The 25,733-nt window shown below is 39.8% G+C and overlaps 2 protein-coding genes across 12 annotated transcripts in view; one reads left to right on the forward strand and one right to left on the reverse strand.

Annotated features, from left to right (window-relative positions):
- The window catches only part of pheta1 (PH domain containing endocytic trafficking adaptor 1), a 117,501-nt gene that overhangs the window by 91,055 nt on the left and 713 nt on the right, over positions 1–25,733 (reverse strand). The window contains exon 1 of one of the 2 annotated variants that reach the window (XM_069933378.1): positions 20,490–20,847. The exons of the other annotated variant lie outside the window; for it this stretch is intronic. The gene's annotated coding sequence lies outside the window, so the exon portion shown is untranslated. Of the gene's footprint in view, positions 1–20,489; positions 20,848–25,733 lie in introns of those variants that run through there. 2 annotated transcript variants of the gene reach the window in all.
- sh2b3 (SH2B adaptor protein 3) overlaps positions 1–25,733 on the forward strand; it is a 208,700-nt gene that overhangs the window by 58,945 nt on the left and 124,022 nt on the right. The window lies entirely within an intron of this gene.

Raw genomic sequence — 25,733 nt, forward strand, 5'->3', positions numbered from 1 at the left:
GGTCAGGTTTACCAAATCTTTGTTTTTTTGAGGAGGTTACCAAGAAAGTAAATGAAGGAAAGGTTGTGGATGTTGTCTACATGGACTTTAGTAAGGCTTTTGATAAGGTCCCACAAGGGAGGTTAGTTCAGAAGGTTCCAACACTAGGTATCCATGGAGAGGTTGTAAAATGGATTTGAAATTGGCTGAATGGGAGAAGACAGAGTGGTAGTGGATGATTGCTTCACAGACTGGAGGTCTGTGATTAGTGGTGTGCCTCAGAGGTTGGTGTTGGGATCATTGTTTTTTGTTGTCTGTTTCAATGATCTGGATGATAATGTGGTAAATTGGATCAGCCAGATTTCCAATGATACTAAGATTGAAGGCATTATGGGCAACAAAAAAATGGCATATGTCCTACCAAGATAGGACATGCACAGTAAATAGTAGGGGGACACTGAGAAGTGCAGAGGAACAAAGGGATCTAGGAATACAGGTACATAATTTCCTGAAAGTGGTGTCACATGTAGACAGCTTTTGGCATATTGGTCTTCATAAATCAAAGTATTGAGTACAGGAGTTGGGATGTTATGACGAGATTGTATAAGCCAGATTTGGAGTATTGTATGCAGTCTGGTCATCAAATTACAGGAAAGGTATCAGTAAGATTGAAAGAGTGCAGAAGAGATTTACTAGGATGTTGCTGGGTCTTTACAGGGAAAGATTAAATCGGTTCGGACTTTATTCCTTGGAGCATAGAAAAATTAGGTGAGCTTTGATCGAGGTTTACAAAATTATGAGGGAATAGACAGAGTAAATGCAAGAAGGCTCTTTCCACTCAGATTGGGGGAGGTAGATACAAGAGGACATGTGTTTCAGGTAAAGGTTTGGTGGAACTTCTTCACTCAGAGTGGTGGGAGTTTAGAATGAGCTGCCATCTGACATGCTAAATGGGGGCTCACTCTTCAGTTTTATGAATAAATTGGTTAGATGCATGGATGGGAGTGGTTTGGAGGGTTATAGAATGGGTGAAGGTCACTGGGATTAGAGGAATAATGTTTCAGCACAGACCAGAAGGGTCGAATGACCTGTTTTGTAATCGCCCACATACCACAAATAAATTATTTAAAATAAAAAGGCAATTGCATGACCAAAAAAAATATTTAGTTGATTTTGTTGCTTTCAATTCAAAAGTGGATTGGTACTTGAAAGAAGAAAGAATTACGAGTCCTAAGGAAATTGTAGAGAATGGAGCCAGCTGCAAACCTCTGCCAGCATGGACCAAATAAAATTATTCCTTGCTGTTTGTGTTCTGGTTGTTCAAAATTGTGTGGTTAGTTACTTCAATCTGTTCACCTAATTATAGGAAAGATACTGTTGTATTTTAGGAAATGCAGAGATTTACCAGGATGTTGCCAGGATTGGAGAACATGTCATATGAAGCATGGTTGCCAGAGCTAGGGCTTTTCTCTTTGGAGTGATGAAGGATGAGAGAAGATTTAATAGAGCTGTATAAGATATGAGGGTCCTAAATAGGGTGGGCAGTCACCACCTTTATCCTTGGGCAATAATAGCAGATACTAGAGGACATCTGTGTAAGGTGAGTGGAGGAAAGTTTAGAGGAGATGTCAGATGATTTTTTTGAAACTTGAGAGTGGTGGGTGCCTGAAATGCATTCCTGGAGGTGGTGGTGGAGGCTAGTACAATAGCGACATTCAAGACTCTTGGGTAGACACATTGATGTAAGAAAAATAGAGGGTTGGGGAGTAGGTTTACATAGGTTGACGCAACATCGTGGGTTGAAAGGCTTGAACTGTAATTTTCTATGTACTAATAATGCATAATTTCTGAAATACTGGATGAAGTGGTGTGGTCCTTTTTAAAAAAAAAAGTTGAGCATAAATCATGTTGTCTTTCTGCAAATTTAATCACAAGACTGATCTTCCTGTCCTTAGCATTCTGGAAAGTCCCAGATGATCAGCACAAACTTATTTGAAATGTCCTCTTGAATTCTCAAATAAGTGGAAAACAAAGGTGTTGTTGAATTGCAGCACTTTCTCTGGTTTCGTATATTGTAAACTTGGCATCTTAGCAAATGCAACTCGAGTGAAAATGTATAGTGCTAAGATGCAATAGCTAAGGTTCCATTCTTAACCACAGTATGATCTGACTGACCTTGTTTAGTTTCTGGAAAGTCCCTGTTTATATTTTGCTGTGAATGGTTTGGTATGAAATTGGTACTTGTTTTTTTCCCCATTCATACAAAAAGAAACTTGGCCCTCAAAGAAACCATTTTATTTGGGTTTTGGTATCTCATGATTTGAAAATATGAAGTTATGTACATGCTTTTAAAGAAAAAAATTAAGTTCTTGGATACAAACACAAAATTTAAGAATTGTGCATCAAGTCAATTGTCATGTAAAGAGAATATTCTGGTTTGTGTTTTAGATTTAGTTCTGAGATGCTTAAAATTATTTGGATAATGGGTCTGGTCAAACAGGTGCAAGGCTGTGTTTAGCAGAAGTGACTTGGGCACACTGGTCCAAGATTTGAGGTGTTAAATCATTGTGGTCCAATGGTTTTCAGGCTTCAAAGACCTATAATTAACCTATGTCAATGGTGTGGTCATTGTCATTTTGGGCCTAGCTGACTTTCAGACATTCCTGATATCTGTTTGAAATTGTTTTTGATCTATTTAAATATTTTTTTAAAAATTGCATTTGTTTGGATGCAAGGATTAACTGGGTTTTGTGCAATTGTAAACTTTTTTTTCCAGAGGGCTAAGATGGTCTTTATGGTGATCGTTGGAGGCTCTTGAAGAAAAGGTTTGGCAAAACTGTTTGTGGTGAGCAGGAGCTTGAACTTTGCCCTGTATTGCAACACAGTGATGCAAGTTCACAAGTATATTGAGAATGGTTGGCTATCGTCCCCTACTGTTCTTCATTCATCAAAATGATTCCATCTCACTGTTTCTGCAGAATAGGACCTCCAAGTATCCCTCCTTTTTACTGGTTGCTGCTCTGTCTGCCATTGCCACTCACTGCATTGCTGTAGCTGCCCCTGTTCTCACCTGTGTAGGGGATGTGCTGAACTTCATGGCTCCTCTGACCCATTCCTCAGCCAGAGATTCCAACTAGAATTTGGTTTTGTGCGTGTCGGAGAACTCTCACTGCCTTGCCCAAGGCGGGGTTGGGGGGGGTGGGGTTGCGGTCAGGAGTCAGAATATTGGCAGCACCAAGAATTTTGATCTTGGTTGATATTGCAGCCATTCTGGCATCCAGGTGCACTTCTACCAGCAGTCACTTGCCAGCACTGGGGAGCAGCAACGTGTTTTGTAAGGTTTTCTCCCTCCTTTTTATGTTGACTTTTCAAACTTGGTTGGCAAGGTTAAATGTTCCCTGCTGGGAGAAGAGGAAACTGACTGGTTTTCATGACTTCTGCTGGAAAGCTCATGAGTGTAGTTGTTGAACAAGGACATTTTGTGGTTGAATAGTTTTGTGTAAATGGCAATTTGTGTGAGCTCTTAGAAAATAATTAGGCAATGAAGAGAATAAACTTGGTAATTGGATGGGGTGATGGGTATAATTAGTCATGGAAGATTAAAATATCGTTAGAAGAACTAGTAGCCATGCAGAAACCCTTGGCTTTGTTTAATTGAACAGCAAGAAATTGAAGCTGACTGTATTCCCTATTTGGGAATACAGTTGTGCAGATTAGCCTCGTGATATCATTCTCGTACCTTCAACTTGAATAGCTGGGGACACAAAATGACCAGCCCATAGGAAAATTAGTCTAGCAGTTTTTGAAATATTTCCAGCCAAGGTCACTAGATCAGCCTGTTGTCAGTGCATGAGAGGAATGATTTCCGGCTCTGATTTTTTAAATATCTTCAGTTTGTACTCCCACTGACTCAAACCTAGATACAAGAGGCAGAATACACTCCCCTCCCCCACATTGCTCCATCATCCATTATTCTAACATTATTTCCCCCCCCCCCTCCCCAAATAACTGTAATCTCTGGCCCTCCATGCTGGCCATAAAGAGTTATCTCCCCCTTGATCTGTAACCTAGAAGACTGCAGTATGTGTTAATCCACATAATTTTCAGTTGAAAATGTTTCTGCTCTGGCCATTCTACCCATTTATGAACAAATTAATAACTTGACAATTCTCTTTGAATTCTTCTACTATTACCTCAAATGTATCTTTTTTGTTTGATTGTTCTCCTCAAGGAAGTCTCAACTTTATCAAGTTGTCTCAGAATTTTGCACACTTCAATTCTAGCTCCCTGTGCACCAAAAAAAAAACAAGGATACTCGCAATTCTTAAAGGATTGCGTAAAGGAGTTGGAAGTATTTTAGCTGAGTCCATCATTGGACATAGATGAACACAAGTTGAAGTGTTGGTGCCCTCTTAATCTGGCAAAGTTTGCTTTGGTGACAACAAGGTTCAAACTGATACTTTCAGTTTCAAAATGAAAAAAATGTGATTGTTTGCAATGAAAGGACCTGATAGAAATGGCCACAAATAAAAATTGTTGCATTGTTTGTCCTAAATTGATAATGTATGAAATCTGGCTTCTGTTGACTGAATTTGGGCTTTATCTTGGTTTTTGCATTACTGGCATAATTTAGGGATCAAACTTGAAGCTATTTTATTAATATGATGGAGCTGTGGTTAATGATTTACAATTACATTTTATGGGTGCAATGTCTGCTGCTCTTGGAGATGACATTTTAGTTAAAGCTGGGCAGCATGTTTCCCTCAAATGTTAATCCTTATCACTTATTTGTTTCAAATAATCTGAGCACCCATTTGAATTCAAATGTTAAATTTAAATGAATTAATGAAGTCTTGAGTTAGGAAACTGAAGTCTGGATTATATGCCATTGGCTCTTGTTTATTGCCAGTATTTGCTTGAAATTTTAAAAGCATCAGAAGTATTTTATTTCAGTCCATTCGTGAACATTGGTACACCAGAGAAGCAAACTCGTGAAGAAAGCAACTCTAATCCAAATAGAAACAAGACTCAGATCGAGATGTTAAATCCTTCTGTTTGAAGAATCTGCCAATAAATATCAGAAAAGTCCCTCTGAGTGCTCAAATTAAATGGCGAATGTTATTTATAACTAATCTGTTGTGAAAGTTTAATTGCAGTTATTGGGAAAAGGAAATGCGTAGGTGGATGTACACTCTGGAACACAGCTGGCTGTGCTGACTTGTTAATATGGCTGAGGTTTTTGGTTGAAGCATTTTTATTTCTCAGTGTGATGATGTTATCTGAGATGTTTCCATGACAATCAGTGAGGTTTCTTAGAAATTGGCAGATTACTGCTGATTGAAAAGGGCTTTACCTGACATTTTCTGACAATAGTTTGTGCTTTGAACTGTGACCTAATCCAGACACAAGTTTGTCCAAGGAAATAACAATAGAAATAAATGATTTTGGAAAATCATGAGTTTCCTTTTTTCACTCTGAAGCGGTTGTGATGCAGTTTGCTAGTTTTCAAAGGTTTAAAGAACTTGCTGAAGGAGATGGCATATTAAGCTGAGCTAGAACTATATTTCCAAAGTACCCTTTATAAATTCTTCAAAGTGCTGCTTGAGGACAGCAAGAAAACTTCAGAAATACAGATGTTTCCCATGTTGTACAGTAGCTTGAAAAGTATAAAAAGATTATAAAATACTAAAAGTCGAGATTGATGCTTGTGGGCATATTATCCATTTGGGTATCTGTGACTCAAGTGGCAATGCTCAGAGTTTCACCCCTGGAATCTAGGCTGAACCCCCCCTAGTGCATTGTTAAGTGAGTGTTGTCCAATTAGAAGTGTCATTTGCAAGTGATCCTAATGCAACAACTTGAAATGGAGCAGATAATCTTTCAGGATTGAACTTTAGCCAGTATGTCTCTTTCTCAACAACTTTTCAAATAAGTTGCTAAAGTATGGTTTCAAATGTTCATTATATTGTGGTCTGTGCAACTTTGCTATGGAAAAAAAATGGCTGCTGAGTTTCCTAAATTTACAGGAGTCACGATGCTTTAGAAAATACCCAATAGACTGTAATGCTATATGAGCAAGCAATGAGCTGCTGGAGAAACCTAACAGATCAGACAGTGTCCTGACCCGAAATATTGACTTTTATGGTTTTTACACAGCCGCTGCACAATGGAAAATTTTTGAAAATTTCCCGCAATGCAAGCTGCGTAAAAAGTTTGGAATGGGAATGAGCAATTCATTTGCATTCTGAAATTTTTCCAGCGGTAGCCCTAGACATTTTTGCAGACTGCGTGCAATCTAAACTGATCTGCAAGCGGTCCGCAACAATGGGCTAAATGAATAGGATGACCTAGACTCTGTGCGTCACCATGTCTCAGGCATTTTAGTGTAAACTTCCTGTTTAAACAGCCAGTACAGAGGGTATGTGTGAAAATTATTGGTGGGAAATTATCATAACGGCTGTTTAAAAACTATATTACTGCCCATGATGACCTGCTGAATTCCTCATGCAGCTCATTGTTCATTTAAGATTTCAGCATCTGTAATTTATGTACAGTACAATTCCGATTATCCAAAATGGCCTTGATCAGGCCTATTTCGATAAATGTTTTTTTCGGAGAACGGGTCAATTTTTAAAAAAAATGCCCGGTAGCAACAGCAAATCACTTTTAACAGTGTTTAAACAACAACAAACAACAAGGGAAGGCTTTTTAAGCATTAAAATAATGTTTCATTCTCACCAAAAAAAAAACACAAATCAAAACCAAAAACTCAAAATTCTACTCAGAGTTTTTCTCAAAACTTTTTCAACCTGTGACGTCAGTTCGGCTTGGAAAATTTTTTTTGGAGGCAAAACGACATCATTTTGGCTTCAAAGGTTTTTTTGGATAACTGAGGATTTTGGATAATCTGATTTCTGCTAATTGGAGTTGTACCATCTGACACCATATAGCTTTTTGTGTAAACAAAATATTTGCCTTTGTCAGTGGCTAGAGCAGCATGTCAGCTATGATTATTTCTCTCAATCAGCACAGATTAAAGGAATCGCTCCGGGAACTAATCAATCAGTTGATCTTTCATGCATGCATCAAACTTAAAATGTGTGTGTTAGGACTGAGGATCTGTCAAAATTTTTTTTTAAGTGGAATCGAGAAGCTGTTGATTTAAATGCTTTGCAACAATGTCTGCAAGGCAAAAGAAAGATTAGTTATTTGAGATTGTAATGAATCAGTTTCTCAGTTTCCATGTTACCTTTTAAAAATATGTGATAATAACAATTCAGTAAAAAGATGTCATAGCCTCAATGCTGGAAGCATATTGAAGTTTTTTGAAATGTGTAATAGACAGAAATCTAGACAATAGGCAGGTACTGAGAGGTAAACCTCAGGAAAGACTTCTTTAAAGAGTTCCAATGCAGAGTTCCAAATAGCCCAAATTAAACAATGCGTGTGCTGCATATTGATTGCATTTTTATTATTTTGCATCCCATCAAGTATGGCAGGTATCTACATTTCCCACCCATGCCTTATTACCTGTCAGAGCATTCCCAGGAAAGAAAAATGCTGTTTGAATAATGCAGGAACTTAAAAATCCAAACAGGACTGTCTATTCTAGCTGAAAATATCACTTTCACGGGCAAAATAGCTAGTTGGATAATTAGCAAATAATAGATACAGCACTTTTGTAGCCAAGTATCAGAGTAAGCACAGTGACTCCAGTTGCTTGAATCTGGACCAAAAACCAAACTGATGTGGAGCTTGGTGGGCTGAGCAGCATCTGCGAGGGAATGGGGAAGGATCTGTAGCTGTTTTGGGTCAAGACCAGTCCTGATTGGAGGTTCTCTGTCTAAAACTTTGATAGTTCTGTTCCCTCCACAGACAGCTCCTCCAGCTGTTGCTGTTTGATTTTGGTGCCTGACTCAACAACTCTTTATCGCCCTTGAACTTGAAAGCTTACCTCAGTAGGTCCCATGTGCTTGAAGAGGAAAAGGACATTTCACTGGATACTAAACATTGCTCCTTCAATGTATCTCGCACAAAAAAAAGGTGCTGTATATGCTGGCGTATAAGACGAGACAAACAAAAATGTCACCCTAAAAATTTCACCCACTTGTAAGCTAAGTATACAATGCGAACCTTGACAGCAAAGTCTCAGCATTCCCCTGTGGAGTCTGATGTCCATCGGTTCTGCTCATGCTTTAAATAGCCTGTTGAAGGAGCTGATGGTGGTTTATTTTAAAATATGCAAATAAAATTTAAACCTTTACTGGGTAATTTGCTTTTAAAATATTGTGACAGCATCACTTCACTGGTAAGTGCCAGACATGGGGGTAGTCTTATACAGTGAGCATAGCTCAAAACCTATATTGTATGTGGAAATTCTGGGTATCAATTGTACAAGTCATCTTGTACACCAGCATATGTGGAGGTTCTTGTGTTGAATTTTGTCTGGATGGTATAGGAATGAAGAGTGCTTGCATGAATCCAATAGTGATTCATCATGTACTGCTGTGAGATTTAAATTATATGGAACAACACTACTTGGTCTTTATCCCATGCAAAAATAATGAAAAATTTGTCATCCAACAGACTTGAAAAAGTACAATACTTGTAAATCTTTTTAATGTGTATGGGGAATCCTTTAACATAAATTAAGATGCCTACTTTGCGCCTGTCTTGGCCAAGAGAGGTAATGCATTTTCAGTGCTAGTTTAGCATTGGTTCAAAGAGTTCTGTCCTACCATTAATCTTGTTTATTAAGCCCCAATGTGAACTGAAATGCACACACAACCCTCTTTTCTCCACACTTTGATAATGGGTCACATCCTGATTTGTTGGAATAAAGCTGCATGCACACCATAATTTCAGCATGGCTGTGAACTGACAGCACTTCAGCTGTTGTCAGTAGGTCTTAAAATTGAAGTTGGTTAAAGGTGCCAGGTTAGACATGAGTCTCCTGTTTATTGGAAAATGAATGAAACAAGGTACAAATATTGGTTGATACTGTGTAATTGGAACATCTGAGCAAATACAATGGATTCAAAAAAGTGTGACTGTTCACAATTGCGTTTATTTCAAGTTGCCTGACTGGAATGTAATGTTTCTTTAATGAGAGTCTGGGTCAGAGAAACTCACTCAAGACTGGCACATTGAAGCCTTTAAGTACTCAATCCCAAGTGTGATGTTGAGAGACCCTGTGAACACTGAATTGCTTTCAGCTTTCAAAACACATGAACCTTTGTTTCTTCTCACATCTGCAAAGACCATATCTGGTTCTTTTGTAACCGTGACCAGCTCTATGCATTTTTTTTTAATGACACTGAACCAAGTCTTTGAATAAATAAAACAAAAAGAATGTAATTTTAGCTCGGGTGCAAAAATCTCTAAAGAATAGCTCTCTAAAGATGTGCATAAAATACATTCTTGTATTTAAAAACACGAAAGTTAGCTAATATGCTGTCATTTTTTTGAGAATGCTCTCCTTTTCCTGTTTACTTGCCTCTTCCTGTGGTGATTTCAGGTATGCATTCAAGTCCAGTAATTTTGGTTGTATTCTACACATCATTTCCTGCCAAACCATAGTGGCTTAGTGTTAATGTAGTCTGTCCTGTCCTTCATTAGTGGAGACATTTTGTAAAGCACAGTGAATGCTTCTGAATGTTCAGAGTTTAAAATGAATTGATTGCAATTTTACATCTTTGGATTTCATTTTTTTTACATTGGAAATAAAGGATATAATTCTTGCATTAATTTTCTACATATTACATATATGTAATATAATGTAATTATTACATACTGGTATATTCATTTTCTTTACATGGAAATAAAGGATATATTTACATCTCTTAATAGAATTTTCCTCATTTCAAATGAAATACTTTCTGCCATTAGCTTTAACAGATCTATATATTTAGGTATGGTTAGCATACCAGAAAATGAGTAACGAGTAACATGAACAAAAAGGAATCTGATAGAAAGAAAGCTGCTTAAGGTTATTAAATCATCATTATCTGTAGGTGAACTGGTGCATTTAGGTGGCATGGGCTTGTGGGCAAAAACGGCCTGTTATATTGGTATCCACTCAAAAAAAAAAGTGGTGTTGTGGAATCTTGAGTTATCACCTGGTTTAACATATCCTCTTGAACTCAGTGTTGCACCTGAGGGTCACCCTTGAGTTTTGTATTGAAGTTTATAATAGGACTTAGTCACAATTGACGTGGTGCTGTGTTCACCAACCAAGGCTTCAGATAACCTCCTAATCAGTATTTGTAGGTTCCTACTGCATTGATAAGTTTACTGGCCATATATTAAAATAAAACAGGAACCCCTCCTGACTAATTTCCAAATATTGCATTGGTATTCATTCCAATGTTTGTACTTTCACTGCATTGCTTAATTTTGAAAATGCTACAGTTTCAAATGTAAGCTTCTGTAGATATATCATCTGATAGACAGTCCAGTAGTACAATTCTAAAATGCAGGCAATGGATGTGAAATTATTTCCTGACATTCACTACTTATTAAACTTGAAAATTGCACTTGCAACCATTTGATACTGGGCCACAATTTTAATTTTTATTTGAAGACAATGCCGACACGATGGGCCGCATGAAGGAAAAAAACATGGTACAAGTAAGATTGTGCTGAAGATATCAGCTGTTGAATGACTGAAAGCAAACAAGGTGGTTAAAAATTGATCCAAAGTGGTGATATTAGCAGTAACTATGTGGAATTGTCTCATAACCAAGGTGAGCTGAAAACTAGTTCTTTACTCTCAACTTGAACACATTTATTGAACACAGAGTTGGAAATGTTACCATTGCAAGAGTTATTTCCTGCTATAAGTAAGCTTTCATTTTTGACCAGCTTGAATTTTTTAAGTATGCAAATTGCAACCTTGACAGCCTGGCTTAATTTAGAAGACCCAACCAAGGGCGTTTTATTTTGTATATCGGAACACAGTGAATGGGGAAAGGCATTAAGTCCACCTTAATTTTACCAGTCAAAAGCCAATTATTAAGTGTATTTGGGGTTTTGCTTCCTTTTGCATGTTCGTATGATGTTTGGGTGTCATTTTAACAAGGATTATATGGTATGTGATTCCAAATTTGTCTTCCACTTTTTCCAAGTTGTCTGCCACATGGGCAGAGCAATAGTGTTGCAGGTCCCAAAGATTATTGTACCTTTAGTTGCAAATTATACAAAATTCAGCAATGGAGAGCAGCGTGATTCCCCTGTAGTTTGAGCAGTCTGATTTCTCGCCTTTGTTTTTGTACAGGGTGATGATGATGGCATCACGAAGGTCCTGAGGCAGCTTTCCTTGGTCCCAGCAGAGCTTGAAAAACTCATGCAGTTTGTCATGCAGAGTTTTGCCGCCAGCCTTCCAGACCTCTGGGGGGATTCCATCCATACCTGCTGCTTTGCCACTTTTCAGTTGTTCAATTGCCTTATATGTCTCTTTCCGGGTGAGGACCTCATTCAGCTCTAGCCTTAAGGGCTGCTGAGGGAGCTGGAGCAGGGCGGAATCTTGGACTGAGCGGTTGGCACTGAAAAGAGATTGGAAGTGTTCTGACCATCGGTTGAGGATGGAGATATTGTCGCTGAGGAGGACTTTGCCGTCTGAGCTGCGCAACGGGCTTTGGACTTGGGGTGAGGGACGGTACACAGCCTTTAGAGCCTCATAAAAGCCCCTGAAGTCACCAATGTCCGCGCTGAGCTGGGTTCGTTTGGCGAAGCTAGTCCACCACTCATTTTGGATCTCTCGGAGTTTGCGCTGAAGATGGCTGCATGCACAACGGAAGGCTCGTTTCTTCTCTGGCCAGGACGGCTTTGCAAGGTGAGCCTGGTGGGCAGCTCGCTTCTTTGCCAGCAGCTCCTGGATTTCCTGGTTGTTTTCGTCGAACCAGTCCTTGTTTTTCCTGTTTGGCTCCGAATCATGGGTCCTCTACCGGCATCACCTACGGCTCCTAGAATGCTTCCACCAGCGTTGTCTCCACTCCATCCTCAACATTCATTGGAGCAACTTCATCACCAACATCGAAGTACTTGAGATGGCAGAGGCCGACAGCATCGAATCCACGCTGCTGAAGATCCAACTGCGCTGGGTAGGTCACGTCTCCAGAATGGAGGACCATCGCCTTCCCAAGATCGTGTTATATGGTGAGCTCTCCACTGGCCACCGAGACAGAGGTGCACCAAAGAAGAGGTACAAGGACTGCCTAAAGAAATCTCTTGGTGCCTGTCACATTGACCACCGCCAGTGGGCTGATATTGCCTCAAACCGTGCATCTTGGCGCCTCACAGTTCGGCGGGCAGCAACCTCCTTGGAAGAAGACCGCAGAGCCCACCTCACTGACAAAAGACAAAGGAGGAAAAACCCAACCCCAACCAACCAATTTTCCCTTGCAACCGCTGCAACCATGTCTGCCTGTCCCGCATCGGACTTGTCAGCCACAAACGAGCCTGCAGCTGACGTGGATATTATTCCTCCATTAATCTTCGTCCGCGAAGCCAAGCCAAAGAAGAAAAAAATACAAAATTCAGCATGAAATAAAAAATTTTCTGATAATATTTTTTAAAAGTCTTTTGTATCCAGACATGCTTTTTAAGGATGTACACAAGAAACCTGGATCACGGAGTAAAAATCATTTCTATCAAAGTTTATGAATCAAGATAACACATTGCTTATCTTCATCGTTTAAGTGTTTTTCTGGGATTGAAAGCTGGGCAAGCGAAATTTTAACTGCCTTTTATTTTGTATGAACAGGTTTCCAAATGAGAATAAAAGAATTGTAAACAAAATGCAAATCTATTATTTTCAATAATGAAGTTAAGCCTACTGCAGTTTATCATGGAATGGTATAAACAATTGAAGCTTTAATTAGTAACCATTTACTGTAATGTTTGAGTTTTATTGCAATGTTTAGTCTGGTCCTCGGTAATCCACAGAGGCTGTGGCATTCTAAAAAGGCATCATAGCTTGATGTTTCAGTGTTCATTATCAAGTGGCTTTAATTAATACTACACTTTGCAAAGGATTCCTCAAAGATGAATATAAAAGTTATTACTAATGAAACAAAAGAGTTGGGTCTTATTTGAGATTTCTGCTTGCTACTAGCTGGGAAAACTGGTGGTGGTGGCGAACAAAGAGATTGGAGCTGGTCAAATGGGAGGAGGCTGCCACTTTTGTAAAATGAGATGCATTCTGCCGTCTGGGTTAGAGATTGAAATTAAATGAAAAGAAGAAAATATCATGGGATTGAGTGAACAATTTGAACTTCACAAAAAGGATTGTGTTGAGGGGTGGAGGGTGATTGGGAAGGTGGAGGGGGAGAGATAGTTAGTCATATTGAGTGAATATGCCACGTTTGTGCAGAGAGCTGTCCTGCACAGACTGCTGGCTTGCTTTTAATTGTTAAAATAGCTTGTGACATGAGTTTTGAAGATGAATGAAGGGCTGCAGTGAATAGGTCTTTCCCATGAATCATCATCTCCTCACTGGGAATCAACACCCTTCTCAGTAATTGGATCCTGGACACTTCCTAATCAGAAGATCACAATCTGTCCTGCTCAGTAGCAGAATGTTGAGCACTGGTGCACCTCATGACTGTGTGCTCAGCGCGGTCCTGTTCATGCTACTGACCCATGACTGCATCGGCAGATATAGCTCCAACAGTGCACTAAGCTTGCAAATGACACAACAGGAGTTGGGCTCATCAGCAACAACGATGAGTCACATTACAGAGAAGAGGTGAAAAATCTTGAATTGGACCGAGTCCCATTGTGGATAAGACGAAGGAAATAATCGTGGACTTGAGGAGGGCGAGGAATGAACACCCTCCACTACACATCAACAACTCTGTAGTACAGAGGGTGGAAAATACCAAGTTCCTTGGAGTTCATTTAACTAGTGACTTATCGTGTAGTATGGTTGCTGCAAAGAAATGGATCATAGGTCAATCCACAGGACTAAGAAAGGTGGAGATGATCACTGGAGTCTTTCTCCCTCACTATCGATGTGATCTACAAGGTTTGAAGAGGGCACACAAAATGATTGAAGACCCCTTCCACCCTGCACACAGCATCTTTCAGCTGCTCCCATCAAAGAAGAAATACAGGAGTATCAAAGCCAGCACCACAAGGCTGAGGAACAGCTTCTTCCCACGGGCAGTGAGAATGCTGAATGACTATCGGAACTGCTCACACTAACCATCTATGACCTATTTATACAAAAATATTTATTTATTTGTACAGTATAGATAAAATTCTTGTCCTGCATATGTATTGTCTGTATGTGTCTGGTTGTGTGTCTGCGTGTTTTGTATCAAGAACTGTAGAACACTGTTTCGTCAGGTTGTATTTGTACAATCAGATGACGATAAATTTGACTTCTGCACTCGAGGAGTATGATAGAAAACACAACTGAAACAAAACCTGGAAGTCAGTTACTCAACAATAACTAGGGGTTTCCCCTGACATGAGAAGCTTGTCTGCAATATTTTTCCCTCTTTTTCTTGTGAAGTCAGTTATACCCTTGTCTGCTAATTTTAGTGTTAGCGCTTTTCATATTCTGTATTTGTATAAATTGTTCTCTTTCGTGGTTGAAAGCTGCATGGTACTTTGAGGAACTTCGTGATGGTTTATTGTCCCTCCATTGGGGGTATATTTTCTCACTTTGAGGATTATCTGTGCTGTCATTATCCTTACACCATATGAGCTTGCAAACTTTTTTTTCTCCCTGTGGTTTAGCATGTGTTTCTTTCAGTTTCTAGTTTGATCTGAAGCCGTTCCCTTTCTGTATTTCTATGCTTCAGAATATGAATTCTCAATCAAAGGCAAAATGACTCTGGCTGAAAATAACAGATGAACTATTTTTAGGTAGGGGAAAAGATGGATTTCTCTAAAAAACTGCAAAGTATGGTAAAAGCATTTAGATATCATGCCATTTGTTTTTGCAAGTATTTAAACATGTGGCAAAGAGGTTTATCCAAAAGGAAGTGTTCTAGTCCACTGATAATTCTAGTGGTCTCTGAAGCACTCCAGTGATACTCCGCAAACCATGTAGTTTAAACAAATGATAGAGCAATCCACTGTTTTGCAATTAATTTGCTGCCACTTAACCACACCATTGGCCCATTGATACTTCTATTCAGAGTGAACTATATAGTTTGTTTAATGCTTGGAAAGTTTGTAAAATTCTTGGGGATTAATTTAGAATGGTAATTATCTGCTATAAATTGAAGAAACCATTTGTAGAGTAAGAGAGCAATTTAAGTATGGCAGGGAAAAAAATTCCAATGCAGGTTTCCCATTATATTGATTTGCATGTTTTTTTGGTTCCCTTTGCAATTTATAGATCTTATTAATTTGTTTCATCCATTAGATTTTTGTGATGACCTGACTTTTGTTTTCTTATAAATCACTTTTAATTGCACAATAAATGTGTATAAATAGGAACGATCATTTTTCAGATCTTACTAGCTTGTTTCATCCATGAAATTTTTGTGATTATCTGATTTTTGTTTTTGTACAAGTCACTTTTAATGGCAGAGTGAATGTGTGTGAATAGGATTGTTCAGTTTACAATGAGCAACGAACTGGATCAGAACCAATAATTTGGATTGCTATACATACAAGCCTGCGGGGCTCAAAAACCCCTTTCACACTTGCATCCCACTAAATTGGCTGTTCAGTGTCCTGAGATAGGATTGGGGGTTTGGCTTTTCACACTTGACCACTCCTGGGACATTGAACTCTTTCACCCATCCCCGGGGTTAGGACTGTTCAGCCTTCTTCTGATGACGTTACGATGGATCAAGTGATGATGAACCTGCCCTAAATCCTGATCAATGTATTATGATCTTGTATTTGAACAAAATGGATTGTGCTTAATTATAACATTAAGCTTTATGTACAGCACAATATGAGCTCTTCAACTCGTGTTGTTGTGCTGACCTATAGAAACCTTTATAAGGGACCATGGGAAAATGCTAGCAATAGCGGACAATTTTTAAACAGGCTGGGAAAGTTGGTAGCTCTATCACATACAATTTATAAATACTGTGCGGCGGGGGGGGGGGGGGTGGGAAGCGATGGTAGACCTGCCCTTCCAGAATTCCATACGTCAGCGAAAGGGCTGTATGTCCAACTATAGCAATGGAGCATTTATGGAGGGGGTTCTCTGCCTCAGGGCATTCTGGGAAGTGAGGTCCGCCATTGCTTTTTTTCCCCCCACGGTCTTTATAAATTGTACACTTATAGTGCTACCAACTTTCCCACACTGTTTAAATTTTGTCCATTATTGCTATTTATTTCATCTCTCTCCTGCTGTGACTTTCCCACGGCAAGGTTTATACCTTCATTTTAATCTTTTCTTCCTTCACTCAAGCAAAGACTTGGGTCATTTCAATCCCACAAAGCACAATGCCAGCGTTTGCTGACTCGAGGTTGTCAATCCCCAGCGTGAGGGGACATCATCTGACACCAACGTTGAGTTGATTTTTGCTTTCACACTTGGCACTTTACAGGCCGATTGGCGGTTAATTCCTGGGATCACTTGCAAGTATGAAAGGGGCTAAAAATAAAAGGATTTGTATCGATTTTAGTTCTCTCTCGCATATATTAACATTTCTTGATTTAAAATTTGCCATTAGGTTTTGATTAGCTTGGAAGGCCATTAATAGGGTGGGGGTAAGGGAAGAAAGTGAGTCATGATCATGACTGCTCCCTCCACTTCTTCTCTGGCAACTCTATGCATTATGCTACTTTCCTAGCCTTCCATGAACCCTCAGAAACATGGCAAGCCCACGCTAACTTTTAAATTGGGAAGCTAACTGCGCTGTGGGAAGCAAGTTTAAATGTATAACCCCATTTTGAGCAGAGAGGACACAACAGCGACACCTGTGGCCAAAAAAAATCACCAGCTATGTAAGCAGCATGTTGAAGCCAATGCAAGTACACAAAAGTGCTGGAGAAACTCTCAAGCTCGTGAAACCACATAATGATTTCTGAATTGTTATAGTCTTTCCCTGGCACTTCCCCCAACAACTCCCTGTGCCATTTTTTCCTCCTCCAAGTCTCTCCCAATGACAGGAAAGTAGGTTAAATATAAAATTCATGTGTTGTCTTTCCATTGTACATCTTTTCAAAAAGCTTTCTCAACATATTATTTATGCGTGGATGAGCTAATCTGTGATTCCAAATTCCGACTGCATTCTTTAAAATGCTGATTAGTTAAAAGCAACAGGTAAGGACAAAATATGGCTTCGATGATGCACCCACAGTTGAATTGCGTACCGGCACTGCTAGCCTACAAAGCCTAGTGATTGAAGTTCATGTAGTAGGAGGTACAGGAAGTTGTAATTTAATCAGAATGACATTCTTCAAGAGGACAAAAATTCTGGAGGGTGGGTTGGATGTGGGAATTCACAGCAGCCTCTGTGGTTTCATTGCCCCCAAGGCACAAGAGCATAGACAGACAATGCAGCATGTATTCATTTGGAAAGCATTTAAAGCAAAAATGTAAAGTGGTAGAATGTCAGCAAACATCATTCATTTGTGTGGAAGTGGTAGAACCCAAGGAAAACAGCAGTTCAGTTGTTTTAACAGTACTGCAGATCCATTTGGACAGTACATCTGATTCACTGAAGGATAAGTGAACCAACGTCACTATCCTTTCCCAGACCAATGTCCCTAGCATTGAGGCCCTAATTGCATTCTGTTGGCTCCATGGACATGCCACATCATAAGCTGAACATTAGACTACCACTTTTTAAAAAAAAACAACACACTTTCTGTGACAGAGCTGGGAATAAAGATTCAAGGACATATTCAAAGTTCAGATTTATTGTCAGAGTAAATACACATCTGAGGTTCTTTTTCCTGCAGGCCAGGTAAAGTTTTTGCTCATCAGTGCAAAAAAAAAACTGTACTCGAGAAAAGATACATATGTAAAAGAAATGAATGTTAAGAAACTGAACATATATGGAGCCAACTGATCCATCCTTTTATTACACACTGAAACTAGTCGTTTTGTCTTATCATTTTCATTCTTATTTTAGGGGATGGAGGTTGTAGGCAAGCTCTCTCTGATATGTTCCATGTCTGGTTCCCAAATTTGCTCAAACATTGTGACTTTATTTTTTAAATTATATGTTATTTTTTTCCAATGGAATACATTTATTCATTTTCATTTCCTGCATTGATTTAACCATAAATTTGGCTAATTTATTCTTTTTACTTGCCTTTTGTCCAGTTTTATCCAACATTGGGTTCAAATTAACGTTAAAATCCTCTCCTATCAATATATTTCCTTGTTTTTCTGCAACCTTCCAAAAATAAAATCCTGCATAAACTTTTGATCCTCTTCGTTAGGCGTATATATATATTGAGCAAATTCCAAAATTCTGAGTATATCTGACACTTTATCATTGCATACCTCCCTGCCGGATCTATTATTTCCTCCTCTATTTTGATTGGTACATTTTTGTTAATTTGTATGGCTACATCTCTAGCTTTTGAGTTATAGGATGCTGCTGTTATGTGTCCTACCCAGTCTCTCTTTAGTTTGTTATGTTCTGCTTCAGTTAGATGGGTTTCCTGCACAAATGCTATATTTATTTTTTCCTTCTTCAATAAATTTAGTAGCCTCTTCCTTTTAATTTGGTTATGTATTCCATTAATGTTTATAGTCATATAGTTTAACATGGCCATCTTGTATCTTGCATACAGCTCTTTTCCACCTCTTCGTCACCTCCATTCCCTTTTCCCCATTTTCATTTCTTAGTTTTCTCTTATTACACTTAATATACGACAACACATTTAAGACATAAAGTACCCCCGCAGTTCCCACTTCCACTAATACCTTAACCCAAAAAGTTCCCCCCTCTCTGAGTTGCCCCATACCCTTTGCCGGGCAACCACAACTCCCCTTTTCATTTAGATTACAATCTTGTTCGCAGCGTCAACTGATTTTGCAGTGACGGATATTCCCCCTCCACCCAGCCCTCTCCAGAAAATACTTTTTTAAACACATATAATGAAGCTCTCTCCTTCCCCCCCCCCTTACTCCCTTCCTTCCCTTCTCTTTTCCCTCTTTAGTTCTTTACATATACATTGTTTTTACATCTTTATATATACTTTATCGTCGTTCTTCATTCTTGTTACATCTCTTCTCTCCTGCAAACATTCTGCAAATTCTTGTGCTTTCTCCGGATCCGAGAACAGTCTGTTTTGCTCCCCAGGTATATATATTTAAAGCACGGCTGGATGTCTTAATATGAATTTGTATCCTTTTTTCCATAAAGTTGATTTCGCTGTATTAAATTCCTTCCTCCTCTTTAAGAGTTCAAAACTTGCATCTGGGTGAAAAATATTTTTTGACCCTTGTATTCCAATGGTTTATTATCTTCTCTAATTTTATTCCTTGCCCGTTCCAGCATATTTTCTCTTGTCTTGTATCTCAAAAATTTTACTAAGGTGGATCTTAGTTTTTGATGTGTCTGTGGTTTTGGAGCTAATGCTCTGTGTGCCCTTTCTATTTCCATTTCTGTCATTCCCAGGACCTTTGGGATCCATCCTTTTATAAATTCCTTCATGTCTGTGCCTTCTTCACCCTCTTTCAGGCCCACTATTTTTATGTTGTTTCGCCTACTATAATTTTCCAACATATCAATTTCTGAGATAACAACTCTTGAGTCTCTTTAATTTTTTTTATCACTTTCTTCCAATTTTTCTCTTGTCATTTACTTGCATTTCTACAGCCGTTTCCCACTCTTCCACATTCGCTACTCTGTCATTCGCTACTCTGTCATTCGCTACTTTGTCATTCGCTACTCTGTCATTCGCTACTCTGTCATTCGCTACTCTGTCATTCGCTACTCTGTCATTCGCTACTCTGTCATTCGCTACTCGGTCATTCGCTACTCTGTCATTCGCTACTCGGTCATTCGCTACTCGGTCATTCGCTACTCGGTCATTCGCTACTCGGTCATCTCGCTACTCGGCCATCTCGCTACTCGGTCATCTCGCTACTCGGTCATCTCGCTACTCGGTCATCTCGCTACTCGGTCATCTCGCTACTCGGTCATCTCGCTACTCGGTCATCTCGCTACTCGGTCATCTCGCTACTCGGTCATCTCGCTACTCGGTCATCTCGCTACTCGGTCATCTCGCTACTCGGTCATCTCGCTACTCGGTCATCTCGCTACTCGGTCATCTCGCTACTCGGTCATCTCGCTACTCGGTCATCTCGCTACTCGGTCATCTCGCTACTCGGTCATCTCGCTACTCGGTCATCTCGCTACTCGGTCATCTCGCTACTCGGTCATCTCGCTACTCGGTCATCTCGCTACTCGGTCATCTCGCTACTCGGTCATTACCAGTTCTAACTTTTGCATTTTATCTTCTCTTTTCATTTTCCTTTTAATTGCAATAAACTCTAATGATAATCATTATTTTAGTGATCTAATTTGTTCCTCAAAAAAGACTATCTATATTCTGTTTATCAGTTTTACCTTCAATTTCTCTGTGAAGATCTTGGTCTTCTTCTTCTGTATCTGTGTGTTCTTCCCTGCATCTGTGTCTTTTCTGTTTTTCCTGATGAGCTGCATGCATCTTTGTCTGGCCTCTTCTTGCTGGGCCTCTTGTTGCTGGTCCTCCCCTCCTGTGCTGCTCGTCTGTTGTTCCTTACCCTCCAGCTGAGAACCCTGGTGGTGAGTGTCCCTCAGCTGCTCGCTCTGTGACAGCCCACTCCTGTGCTGAGCCCCCCCCCCCTCCCCCTGTCGGTGTCCTCTTTCTCCTTTGATTGCGCACTGCGCACTTCTGTTTGGCTCCAAGAGCCATTTTTGTAGAGCTGGTGGGTTGTGACTACGCAGAGCAGGCAGAGCAGGCACTGACCTCGAGGGTCGGGCGCTCCTTGTCACCACAGCATCCTGGCATCCTGTTCCTTCGTGCAGGTAAGGCCACCTTCTTTCTTTGGTGACTTTTTTACTTTCCAGTTGTTCTTACTTTCTCCTTCTTTGAAGCCATTCTCTTCTCTTCTTTTTCTTGTATTCTATTTTTGTTAGCTTTGCTTTTTCCGAACTTTTTTCATATTTTCCTGGAGGGGGCTGGTTTTCCCAACCAGCTACTACTCCATCACGTGACTCCTCTCTCAGTGGTGTGGATCCTTGATGATTGCTGCTGCTCTGATGGCAGCTTTCCATGGAGATTTTCTTGGTGGGGAGAGTTTTGCTTGTGACCACAACTGGGCTGTGTCCACTACCTTTTGCATGGCTCTCCGCTCAGCCCCCATTCCAGGCTGTGATACAGCTAGTCAGCACACTTTCCACTCAACATCTGTAGAGGCTTAGCAAAGTTTTTAATGTCGTACTAAACCTCCGCAAACTCCTGAGGAAGTGAGGCGCTGATGTGTTTTCCTTATGTGACTTTGCATGTTAGGTCCAGAGATAGTGACTCCCAGGAATTTAAATTTGCTCACCCTCTCTACCTCTGATCTCCCAGTAATCACTAGATTGTACACCTTTGGTTCCCCTTCCTAAAGTCTATGATTAGCTCCTTAGTTTTGGTGACATTGAGTGTGAGATTGTTGTTAGTTCACCATTCAGCCAAGTTTTCAATCTTCTCAAAAGAAAACTTCAAAGAAATACAACATGCGCACTGACTCCTAGATATTCTTGTCCTATGACCATTCCAAATGCTGATGGAACATTGGAATTGAGAACTTCAGGTCCACACATTGGGAGCATGTAGAAGGAGACAACCACTTCACTCTCTATCCACTTGGCTGCTTCTCAGGCACCACCTCCCCCAAATGTTTGAGTTTGCCATTCCCACTTTGGCCTCATTTGTTACCACAGAACCCACAAGACTGGCACATGAAGCAAATAGTCTTTAATCTGGAGAGATTGCCAAGGAAGTAAAAGATACCTGTTGTAATGGAAAACTGCAAAATGATATTTATGTTTTGACAAAAAAAATTCTGTAAGTTACTTTATTTGCACAGTCTCTGGTTTCTTTTATGTGCCTTTTGGGAAGATGATCAGAAAGGCACCTGTCATGTGCGATATAGCAGTTTAAGTTCTCTTAGAGCAGCTGTTATTATGAATAGCACTTGCTCCCTCAAATATTATTTGTTTCTAAGGTCAAGTGCAAGTTTGCCTCTTCATTATACAAAGATAAAACTTGAACAGATATTTGATGTAATAGTCATACCTACTGAGTGATGTGTGGATTGATTGAAGCAGCTTCTTGCTACAGAACCAGAGAAAAATGTTTGATTCCCTTGATCTTCCACTACAGGAATAAGTGGGTTGTTCCATGAGGAGCCAGCAAAGCCTTGAAGGGCCAATGGCTTCTTCTTCTTCTTCTACTATCAGAATTCCATCATTCTTGTGTTGTCCTGATGAATTAGCACGGCAATTTTGAAAATAACTGATTTATTCTCCACTGTAAGACATAGGTCTATGCTGGAACTTGTTTCCACTGAACATTACATTATCTGCCCTTTACACTTAGCATTTTCCAACAGAGGTTGATTTATTTTGATTTCCTATTCCTCCTTCCCTAATGTAGGGATGCCAAGGCCACTTGCAGCATTTCTACCATCACTTATAAAACCCAAGACTTTCCAGGACCTTGTGACTTAATTCCATTTTTAAAACCTAAGGCAGTGCAACCACCACCCATAGCAGTCGATTGTTTTCTGACACATTTCTGAGGTAGTCAAGTCTTGTCTAGCATACATGCTAGCAGTCACTGCGGCTCACACAACTCTCAATAAAATGATCAACTTGGACATTGCAGACAGCAGTTAAGTGATTATGCCCACTGCTGTCACCTCTTTCCCTCTGTCCCAAAATGGTGAGAGTGCAGAAGCATAGTTAGCGTAGTGTTAGCAACACTTCTATAACACATTGACCTGGGCTCATGGGAAGGAGGGCCTGTTACCGTGCTGTATGCCTAAAAACAAAATCAAAAATGTTCCCCTCTTCTGCAGACTCCATTGTCAGAGGATCATTGTCCTCTTCTGCTACTTTGGCAACTATTATACTCTCACCTCCTTTCCCCTTCTCAGTTAAGCAGGGATTTGTAATCCTTCAATACTGGGGAAACAAATGCAGATCAGTTTGTTGCCCACCCCATCTCATCATGAAGTTATCCAAGTTTCCAATTGCTTGCCATTTTATTTCTGTATCTCACTTTGGCCATCCATTAAAACGAGTAAAAACTAAGAAACTGCACCTTTGAATTTCGCACAATACTGACTCCACATTGAGTTCAATATTGCTCTTGTTGTACCTATTGTCTCTGTTTTAGTCAGAAATCCTTTAATGATTTTTCATTTCCATTTAGGTCTCTTCTGAGCACTTGGGTATTTATTGCACAATTTCTGTTCTATTTTGACTTGACCAATGTCCAGTTAACTGTGTGCCTTCCATTGAAACATCCTCTACTATCTTTCTCCATTTCCTCTTAGCATGTGTTACCTCTCCACTCTTCTCAAATTGAATAAAGTTCATTGACCTGAAATCTTATCTTTGCTGTCCATACATGGTTCCAGACAAGTTCTAGTATTTCCAGCATTTTGCTTGAAATACTTTGCTTTTCAATAATAGCCAGTAGGGTGAGGTTAAGAGCGATGGACCTAGAAACCAAGAAGTCATATTTTCTGAATAACTTGCAAGCAGAGAAAATGTATAGGTGGGTTTACCACCAAGATCATGTATGTAGCGACTCTAAGAGTAATCTAGACATGGAGCTAGGTATGATTTATCAATGCATTGATTTTGCACACTATTTTGCAGCAACAGTTTTTTTTTAAGGTTAGGACATAGAGTGACTTTTTAGAATATTTAACCTTCATGTTCTTAAAAGGATATTATGCACAAGATAAACAGATCTCTGTGTGGTGCAAAAATTTCACAAAGACTGGAAAATAAAAAAAGCTCTTCTAAAAATTGAGTGAAAATTTATTTTTGGTAATTTTTAGTGTAATTGCATGGCCATCAAACTCTTGCTTTTGGTGCATTACTACTTTGATTGACCTAATAATGGTGGTTGAATTGCCCTATCATATGTCTCACATCCCCTTTAATTTCTTGGAACTGCATTTGCAATCTTTGACCAGAATAAGAATGACCCATGTAATAGATCAGATCTATATAATGTTCCATTTCCTATAGCCATTTTTTTTCTTGAAAGTTAGCTTAACTTTCATGCTCAAAAAAGAATGTGATCGATGATCAATTCCCAATTCAGCAGTGGCCCTCCTTGCCAGTAGCTGCTGCATTTTATTGAGGACCATGTGGAGGTTGCATCTGTGCCAGCAGACGTCTGGTACTTTACTGAGTAAATTCTGTTCACCTAAGACGGTCATTCCTGACAGTTGGCAGCAGTAGATTATTGAACATATACTGTGTATACCTCACCCTGAATGAAATAGAAACTGATGTTGCAGTAACTTTTTGAAAGGAGAAGGAGATTGGCTTACAAAGGCATTTTCTGGGAAATAAAAAGCAATTGAACAATACTGTAATGCCCTATTTTTAGCTTGTTGGAAACCAGGCAGCTTATCATCTAGATGGCATCTGAATGTTAATTCAGTGCCTCAAGGCAATTACAATGTATTTAGCACTCCACTGGAGAATAACGTGACATTGACATTCAATCTTGCATGGAGCAAGAATTTCCCAAGGAGCTTCAAAGAAATGTTATCAGTTTTTTTTAAAAATGATATTGGGCAATGTAATGAGATATTGGTGCTGTAGATGACCAACAGACTTTTGAACAATCAAGTTAATGCAATAAAATGAGGCTGCCCGCCCGGCGGCTGCCCGCCCGGCGGCTGCCCGCCCGGCGGCTGCCCGCCCGGCGGCTGCCCGCCCGGCGGCTGCCCGCCCGGCGGCTGCCCGCCCGGCGGCTGCCCGCCCGGCGGCTGCCCACCAGGAGTGCATTGGACAAAATCTAACAGTGGCAAAGGAATGGATTAGATTTCAACTTCAGAAGAGCCAAGCCTGGAATGGCTCAGAACTCTCCAATACAAGTCTAATATCAAGTTTTAAATGGTCATTTTCAATTATGTTACCATGGAATAGAATGGACGACAATTAGGTAAAGGAACTTGTGAAGAGTCCAAAGATGATGTTTTCACTGTCCCATCTAGATAATGGAATGGACTGTTTGGATGGTTTAATGTGGTCAAAGGATTGATGCAAGAGCTGGACATTGTGTTATGCTAACAGGAAGTTATAGAGATAGAGTTTGTAGCTCATAAGGCCAAGTCAATGGAGACCTGGTTTGGTGTATGAGGTAGAGAGTATTGTGATAAAGGATGCATGTGGCAAACAGTTGATTTCAACTGGAGATGGAATGGGCAACAAGGATGTGGACTACGAAGATGATGAGCCCAGGCTTCCCAGTATTTAATGGGAAGAAATACTAGCTTGCTACGATGAGGCAAAGAAGGGGCCAATGGTAAATCCTGGGGACTCTGCTAATTATTACAGGAAGGAAACCCATTGCTGGGGATGAATTGGCAATGGGGATAGTTAAGAAGGGAATCCAGTGAGTGTCTTAAAGTGGAAGGGGAGTGGGTGTTAGAAAAGAATAGAACAATCAATGATGGCAAAGGTTGTAAAAATTTCAAGTCAGAGGGAGAATCATATTATTTGTGATTCTGATTAGAAGTTTTTTATTATTGTGCCTATGTCTCCCAATGCTTGCATGTCCACACAATAGCAGCCTTGATAACGCAATCC

The sequence above is a fragment of the Narcine bancroftii genome, chromosome 4 (assembly GCF_036971445.1).
Source record: "Narcine bancroftii isolate sNarBan1 chromosome 4, sNarBan1.hap1, whole genome shotgun sequence".
In the NCBI taxonomy this organism is placed as follows: Eukaryota; Metazoa; Chordata; class Chondrichthyes; order Torpediniformes; family Narcinidae; genus Narcine; species Narcine bancroftii.